The sequence below is a fragment of the Adiantum capillus-veneris genome, chromosome 18 (assembly GCF_014529385.1).
Source record: "Adiantum capillus-veneris isolate H3 chromosome 18, ASM1452938v2, whole genome shotgun sequence".
NCBI classification, from domain to species: Eukaryota; Viridiplantae; Streptophyta; class Polypodiopsida; order Polypodiales; family Pteridaceae; genus Adiantum; species Adiantum capillus-veneris.
The window spans coordinates 80,171,728-80,181,091 of record NC_140948.1 but is presented as its reverse complement, the minus strand read 5'-3'; positions in this window follow the sequence as shown (position 1 = coordinate 80,181,091).

The window sequence follows — 9,364 nt, the reverse complement described above, 5'->3', positions numbered from 1 at the left end:
CATGATAGATGCGACGCCATCAGCAACTGCCTTGTAATAAGGCAGCATATGTATGTTGTGAAGCTCACTGTAAGAGGCTACTGTGTTGTTCTCATCAATGCCGTGAGTCGTACCTCCATCTCCAACATAGTGCTTGGCACATGCAACTACGTTCGAGCTTCCTGCGACATAGGGCTCATTGGGTGGGTAGCTTTGGGGTGGAGTTCCTTGGAGTCCAAGAATAACCTTAGTCATGTTGGAAACAAGATGAGGATCTTCACCATAGCTTTCATAGCAGCGGCCCCAACGCGGATCTCGGCAGACAGCTACACAAGGGGCAAATGCATAAGGGATGCCAGTGGCGCGGACCTCAACAGCGGTGGCCTCACCAATGCGGCGGACGAGCTCGGGATCTCGGGTAGCACCGAGGCCAACGTTATGTGGAAAGATGGTGGCACCATGCACATTGTTGTGTCCATGGACGGCGTCGATGCCGTAGATGAGCGGGATGCCAAGGCGAGTGTTGAGGGCAGCTGTTTGCATGGAGTCCACCATGTCAGCCCACAAGAGAGGGGTGGCGTGGGGAGAGGGGACGCTGCCACCACCACTGAGGACGCTTCCGATGTAGTGGTTTCTGATGATGGAGATGTTGGCAACGGTGCGCTCGATTTGGGTCATCTGGCCGAGCTTCTCATCGAGGGACATGCGGGAGAGGAGGTCCTCCAAGCGCACATCTACAGGCTGTGAGGGGTCCTTGTAGATGGGCACAGAGCCAGGCCCCTGTGCCGCATTGCCAGGCACCAGCGGAAAATAGAACCAGCTAAAAATGAGCAGAAGCAGGGAAAACGTTACTGCTAGCCTCGCCATTCTTTCCCGATTTTCTGAGACGCAATAAGAGCTTGTCCAGCCATTTTAAATCCGCACCAAAAGCTGCTTTCTGGGCGGCGGCCCAAAAGCCGCAGTTGATTTTCTGCGCTTTTGACTTGCTTTTTGCGGGGGCGTTATGTAACACCGCAGCAACGAGAGCCTCACACGGACGGCCTTGCATGCCCGCCCAGCTTTCCGAAGCATTGGCCATCTGCTCACCTGAAATCGTTTGATAGGATTTGAACTAAGTCTATCAGCAGGAGAAGCAGATCCATGAGCAATGCACATTTGTTGAAACACAACAAGTTCATAACATATTTCTACAAAATAAAACAACACATTTTCGTGGAAGGATTCCAAGTTTCAAATGTATATCTTTAAAGGTTTTTCCTTTTCCATAGGCTATTAGTTAAGAGGGGCACACCTATTCAAAGACCCTCTTTTCAGGAATCTAACCAAGAGAGCACTAGGTAAGCTCAAACAAGATGTCGACCTCAACAAACACAATGCGTGGGACCTCTTTGCTTGGAGCATCCAAAAAGCAATCAAAACTTGCACTGAGGATGAGCACAAAACGGTGGCTCGAAGCCAAATCTAACCTTGCTGATGAGCAGTTAGAAGATATCAAAAAGGCAAGGCTTCTCTCCAGGGAGACTGCCCTTCAACCTGAAGCCTCTAATCAAGCGCATTTCTTTAGGGCTTTAAAAATCAAGAAGAGCCGAGGCCACGTCCGCTCGCTCGATGATGAGGAAGGGACAACAGTTCATAACTAGGATGAGATGGTTGGTCTGATGCTGAGCTATCTTAATCAGATCATTGGATGGCCAGAGATCTAGTCCCAAGAAGTGGAAGAAGCTAGCTAGGGGGTCCTTACTTCAGAGTGTCAAGAAGAAGATTCCCCACTCAGAAGCTAATTTCTTGGAAAGGGCATTTTCCGAAGACGAATGTTCACTAGCATTGCAAGCCCTTCGCAAGGAAAAGTCCCATAGTTGGGATGGGATGATAGTGGAATTCTATAGAGAATTTTGGACGTCTCAAGGTCCCAATTACAAGGTTGTCCAATAAAGCCATTGTCGAAGGGTCGTTGGAGATAAGTGTAAAGAGAGGGCTTATCAAACCCATCCCCAAACAGATCTGTTGTTCTCAACAAAACACCGACGCCCTATAACGATAATGTCGGTGGCCTACAAAATCATTGCTAAAGCTGTAGCCCTCAGACTAGCCCCCTTACTAAACAAGATCATCTCTCCCCATCAGCATGGGTTCATCAAAGGAAGGTCCATTTACGATAGCATCTTGGCAGCAATGGTGGGCATCGAGTACGCAACTGTCACAAAGCAAGAGTGTGTAAGGCTTATGACAAATAACATGGACATATATAGAAGCCATCATGGAAGCTTTGGGCTTTGGGCCGCGCCTATGCCGTCTGGTAAGTGTACTGGGAGCTGGAAGCCAGTCAGAGCTCCTATTCAACGATAGAATTGTGGGCTCTTTTAAGGTCAAAAGGTCTATTAAGCACGAATGCCCTCTGGTCCCCCCTAATGTTTGCCATAGGATCACATTCTTTAATCACGAAGCTCGAAGCTATTGCGGAACGAGGGGAGTTGCATGGCCTGGATTTGCCAGGAAACAACCAACTCTTAGCAAAACTTTTTGCAGACGATTCTCTCCTCTTTTTGAAGGCGTGCCCCAGGTCATCAAGAAAGCTCTAGAGATTGTACAAATATTCTCACTAGCTGCGGGGTCCCAGTGTAATATAGAGAAGTCAAGGCTGATCTCCCTATCGGAAAATGACTCATTTGACCCTTCTGACTGGTCGGGGGAGATTGTCACAAAAGGGAATATCTTCAGACATCGAGGAGCCCCCTTGGGGCTGGACGTAACTCACAAGCAAAGATTTGAGTGGGTGCTTGAAAAAATAATAAAAAAATGAGTAGGTGGGATTATGCTCTTCTCCCATTCCCAAGTCGGATAAAAGTGATAAATGCCTTTATGCTTCCTTATATTGCCTTCACTAGCCGGCTTCTCAAGATGGCTAAGTGTCATTGGAAAGAGTTCTTAAAACCAGTGAAAAGGTTTTTATGGAAAAACAACACAAAATCCTCTAGGACATGGCAATGGGCCCGTTGGGAATATGTTGCTTGACCGGGGAATCAAGGAGGCCTCGGAATTCTGAACCCTGTGGCCCATGCAGAAGCTTGTTGCACCAAATTTGTTGTTTCCTTGGCTATACATGATCAAGTTTGGGATGGCATGATCAAATTTATGACAGAAGTAGCTCACCTTGGCTCGAAGGGTGGAAAGTGGAGAGGGGTGGAGGTTCATGACAAGCTGTTAGTCCCCACGTGGACTACCCTAAGACTGGGGGGCATCTCAAGAGAATTGTAAGAAAATGCAACAGAGTAGCAGGAGTCTTAAAGTGGGGGGAAAAAACCAGGTACTTCAAGAACTCCATTTTGCATTGGTTCCCCTAGCTTTCCAAAGTGGTAGATTTGCCACAAATTCCCTATTGGATAGAGACAGCCAGGAAGCTGAATAATAAGGGTCTGAATCGACTAGGGCACTTCTGGGACAATGACAACAAGAGTTGGAAAACCATTGATCTTCTAGTTACCCAGTTCCAACTGAATAGCTTGGAGGTCTTGTTGGTCCACAAAGTGAGGAAAGAGCTTGACAATATAGTGATGCCTATCTGTGATTCGGAGTTTTATTGGAACGCGTGGAAATGGCCCGGAAGTAGTCTCTTAGGGAAACCCCATCCTAAAGACATTTACCATACAATGATGCAAAAGAAGAATTGGTCTAGCCCCCTTAACAAGACATGAAAAAAGTGGGAGGAAAAAACCAGGTACTTCAAGAACTCCATTTTGCATTGGTCCCCATGGCTTTCCAAAGTGGAAGATTTGCCACAAATTCCCTATTGGATAGAGACAGCCAGGAAGCTGAATAATAAGGGTCTGAATCAACTAGGGCACTTCTGGACAATGACAACAAGAGTTGAAAAACCATTGATCTTCTGGTTACCCAGTTCCAACTGAGTAGCTTGGAGGTCTTGTTGGTCCACAAAGTGAGGAAAGAGCTTGAAAATATAGTAATGCCTATCTGTGATTCGAAGTTTTATTGGAATGCCTGGAAATGGCCCGGAAGTAGTCTATTAGGGAAACCCCATCCTAAAGACATTTACCATACAATGATGCAAAAGAAGAATTGGTCTAGCCCCTTAACAAGACATGGAAAAAACAATGGCCGGAGAAAAGGTGGGACCAAGTAATGGAGAACATCTGGAAGACAAAGGTTGCGTAGCACGTGAAGGTATTTCAATGGAAGGTAATTTGGGGTGCTCTACCGACGGGAGTGGAGATTCAGGAAAGAGGGATTGGGTCATGCTTAGGGTGCAGGTTGGCTAGTGAAGATCTGGCCCACCTCTTCATGGATTGCCCAACTATCAAAGGCCTTGCAGGAAAAATATGCAAGTGGGTCCAAAGAACATGGAAAATTGGCTTTTACAAGACTGATCTATTCCTTAGAGGGAAGAATTCACGGGGTCCTGCCATCCTCATCAGCACTCAAATCGTCATGTACTTCTTCTTGCATAATGTATGGCAGACAAGGAACTGCCGTGTGTTTGAAGGAGGTCTTGAGGTGGCAAGCTTCGTAAAAAGTATACAAGAAAGCAAAGTGCTAATTTGGACGCTCGGGCACAAGCAATACTTGAAGGATTGTTCTAGGACTACTTGTGCCTTGTTGTCAGCAGAGGGTATGCCTAGGATGAGGGGAAATCTTGGCTATCAGTAATTAAAAGTTCTCAAAAGAACATGATAATGGACCTTATGTATCAAGGATAAGGGGGCGAGTTGGTTGGGATGGCTACCTCGATAGCTATAATTATGATCCTTGGATGATGTCATGGCTCAACACGAGCATGACAAGACATTGTAATTTTTTGGGTTGATTAATATAATTCACTCACAATAGTGAGTTTTGCCCAAAAAAAAAAAAAAACATAAACTTTAAAAACTTAGAGCTTGTGGACAAATTCAACACTATTTAGTAAAGTGCACAACAAAGTCAGGGTCACAACACATACATTCACTTACAGAGCACACATTCTATTTTACTTACACCAGAAACCTCTGAAATTTTGGTTGGATTTTCTTTATCTTTGCAAGATGATTGCTTCGAAAGAGAGGTGTCAATCTTATATATTGAACAACCATCGTGGTAGTAATTAGGACACACAAGGAAGTGTGAGTGTGGGGGTGGAAAGTGGGGGCTTGGCTCAGGTTGCCAATGCCTATGAGAAGGGTGGTCCCGATTGGTCGGGAACTCTCTGTCCCCGTAGTGTTATAAATCGATACTAGTAATACTCATTGCTCCAAGAGCGGCGAGGTCTCAAGTGTACGTGCCTCTGAAACATGGGGAAAAAGGCACTCGGGATTTCTCTCCTCTTGGAAGGTGGGTCTTAGGATCGCTAGATAAGTTAATCACACCTCCCCTGCGAGGTGGAGCTAGATCTCATTGCTAGAACTCGACTCACTTTGTGATGAGAGCTCATTCTCTAGATGAACCCTGAACCAATTTGTTTGCTTCCGCTATAGATCTAGTGGCCACCAGGTTTACCATCAGATCCGTCATTTGAGACGGCGGGGTGGGGACCTCACACCTGGTATCAGAGCGAAGGTTAGGTTAGACTGAGAAATAAAGTCGTATTGTTTGAATATTTAAAAGGAACTAAGGTTATATAGGTAGCTGATCAGAATTCCTTGCATTGGAGTTGCAGGAAGACCCCGTGCTAGAATATTGGAAGTTTCAAGTGTTTGCGCTTATTTACTAACAAGCTCGACGATCCCCAGTTTACCAATTCAGGCGAGATGTCATGGAGATGTTGCTTAAGGCTCATACACCGCACTCCACTCGCATCGATAGAGAATGGGGGCTTGATTGGACACTTGCAGGAGGGGTTTACTACATCAACACTCGGAAGCTAGGATGCCTGGCTACCGATTTGAATAAAATACGTTGGGGAGAAGAATTGAGGGTGGTGCAAATATTCTACTTGCTGCCTACACGTATGGACCTGACTGTCTTTGACGGCACCAATCAAACCCTCAATGAGTGGCTTTTGGAGAAGGTCACTACTATAATCCTAGCAAACAGAGTTAGAACTTTTGGAGTACCAAAAGAGAAATCCCGGCTCGACAGCATAGTTTACTATCCTCTCAAAGATGAGTATAGGAAATACTTCACGAATAAAGTAGAGTATCATGTGAACACAACCTGCTAGGCGTATCTTATAAGCATTCCAAAAAGCTTAGTAATAAATTGATCATGAGTTATCCTAAACCTTGATGGGTTTCGATTGTAATAAATCTTCATCATCAATAAAGTGTTTTTTTTGTCTCTGAATCTCTGTCTCTTAATAAGTGAGATCTTGAATTTTATTTAAGTCTCGTGTCTAATTGTAATCCAAGTAATGGTATCAAGAATCTCGTATAACCCATGTAGGCACCGCCTGCTGCTCTCTACTCGGCGGCGCAAGAAAAGAAGCTCCTCCTTAAACAAGCCCAACCTCCACTCTTTAAGGGCGAGGGGGCAAATGTGGAGAGAGATGCAGAAGTGTGGATGGAAGTGATGGACGACTACTTTGAAGCTGCGGGAACCCAACCCGTGAATCAAACCATGCTTGCGATGTTCCGCTTGTTTGGAGATGCCAAGATATGGTGGAGCAACATTGCAGGGACTTGGATGTTAAGGGATCTTCCCAATCCTGGGAAGACATCAAAGCTGCAGTGATGGGATGTTACTTACCACCTGCCTATAAAACCTTGAAGATGAACGAGTTCTTTTCACTTTGGTAGCTGACTTCATCTATCGAAGAATATTATTCAAAGTTCGTCACTCTTCGAAGATATGCTCCTAAGATGACTTTGGAACAACAGGTAGCAAGGTTTTTCCAAGGGCTAATCGACCCTTTGAATACTCGATTGGAAGATCTTAGGCCGACAACTCTGTAGGATGCTTTGTTGGGGGCCAAACCTTTATCTCTTGAAGTACAAAAAGTCAATCAGAACAGGAGGAATCATTTGGCAAAAAGGGCAAGGACAAATGATTGGAATAACACACCAGCCAACCAAGCGTATGACCAACGCCCTATTGTGGCTACCACCACAACCATGGAATTCCCAAATGTTCGACGCTATGGTTGCGGCGAGTTTGGGCATTACAGATCCAAGTGCCCCAAAAACACTCAGGCAACCAACACCAATGCCATATCCTTGAATGTCCATGGGCATGGCCAATCTAATGGAAGAGGAGGATCTGGAAGGATGAACAGAGGGCGAGGGCGTGGAGCTACCGCCAGAGTTAATGCCGCAGTGGTACAACCAACTGTGGGAGACGAAGCAGTGGAGAGAGCAACCTTGCATGCTGCAATTGACAACCCCAATGGTTGCGAGCAATACGTAGTCATTCATATGCCAGGATCTCTCAGAGGTGAACAAGTTAACTTCCTTATAGATTGTGGTAGCACTCTTTCATTTCTTTCACCAAAATGCATGAGGAAGCTAAAGCTAGATAAGTATCCAACAAGCAAGCTAGTTGTAGAGTTAGCAAACGGCAAGGAAGTAGTATCTCAACACTCTGCAGGAAAAATCAACTTTGATCTAGGGGGACACCCGACTTCTGCCCAATTTCGAACCCTACCCTTAGGATTCTTTGATGGGATACTAGGGATGGACTGGTTAAAGCAAAATAAGGCCCACATCCATTGTGCACAAGGGAACTTTACCTTTACAGATAACTTGGGTAATAAAGTCTTAATCCAGGGGGAAAATGGGAGACCTAGGGCTAATTTAGTTAAGGCCAACAGACTTTTGAAGGGACTGAGAAAGGGGCAACAAATTTATGCGATAAAGCTCAATAAGGTGGGCCAATCAGATACCACACTTTGACAAAACTGGTTGAGGGAGTATGATGATGTATTCCCTGAAGACCTTACCAATCTTCCTCCACATAGAGAAGTAGATCATGAGATTGAGACTATCCCTAGATGTGAACCTATCTAAAAAAGACCTTATTGTTGGGTTCAAGCCCTTGTCGGTTAGCCCGTGGGAAAAGCCTCTTATAGGCATGCAATAAAAAGATTAGTTAAAGTCAAGTTTTGCATGGTTTTTGTGGATTTATATACATTGTAAGCTCTCAATCAAAGAATATAGTGTATTACTTTTTATTCATAGTGTGTCGAATCTCTCTCTCTCTCTCTCTCTCTCTCTCTCTCTCTCTCTCTCTCTCCCTCTCGCTTCTACTGCTGCTCATCATCTCTCCATGGATTGCCTCCGGCTTCATCCTCCCTAGCTCCAACCCCAACAACTAGTATTAGAGCTAGATGACCACAACCTCCGCTCAACTCAATGCTGTGCGGGAGTAGCCGCCTGTGAAGGGGAAGGGAACATTTCAACCTGCATCAAATCGAAAGCAAACGCCATCAAACAGAGTGCCTTGGCTTACTGACACAATCTCGACTCTTGAGTTGCGTCCAATTCGGCCTCTACAGCTTGCCCACAAGAAGGTTTTTCCATCGCTCGGTGCTCTGTTCGTCTCTCTGTAAACTCAAAATCGTCACTTGGGTTTTATTTTACACTGCATTTGATTTGGCCAACCTACAATAACCCCTTAAGTAGAGGGAAACACAAAGCCTCAACCTGCATATCATTGAGCTTTTTGCTGCCTATCAGAGTTGCTATCATCACGAGTTCTCCTCTCAACTGTACAACCCGCTCAGAGAAGAAGCGAGAGTAATTACTGCTTCGCTGACTAGAAATTTTTGCAGAATAACGACCTACGAAAAATCCATGTTTCTCAGGCTTAAAAGCTGCTCCCTTAGCTCTGAAGCGATCCACGATCCTTCATCTGGCCTCAAATCTGCTTCTAGACGGCTCTACATCTCTGTATATGTTGGCGTAGGTTAAATTCGCACACTGTTACTTGTTTCCATTAAGGTTTTCATACATAAGGTTTAAAATTACCTTTTGACCACCCAATTTACTCTCAAAGCCTTACCCAACGGGCATTCCCACCATTGGGTACACTCCGATTTTCAAGCTTTTCAAAAACACTGCCCTTGGAAGCGGGCCACTAATTCGAGAAGGCAAGGTCAAGAAGGCAAGGCGACATATCTTCCCTCCAATACTACAAGCTTATCAAAACATTGTAGGGCAATAATATTCAATCAAGCATTTCAACATGCTATTGCAAAACAAGCTTTACGACATGTTCGAACACATCGACAATTGCCAGAACGAAGAAGAATCTCCTTCGAGACTACAGTACAAGTTTTCAAAACTATTTTTTGTCACTTTTGGTGTCATAGAGCTGTCCTCTTTTTTCTATTATGAAAACCATCATAAACTTTCCAGTCAAATCCTCTTTTTACTTCATCATATGTCAGTCATACCATGATAACAAAACTTTGTACGGGTTATAGACATTGCCACAAAGATAAGTGGTAAGACCTCCCAAT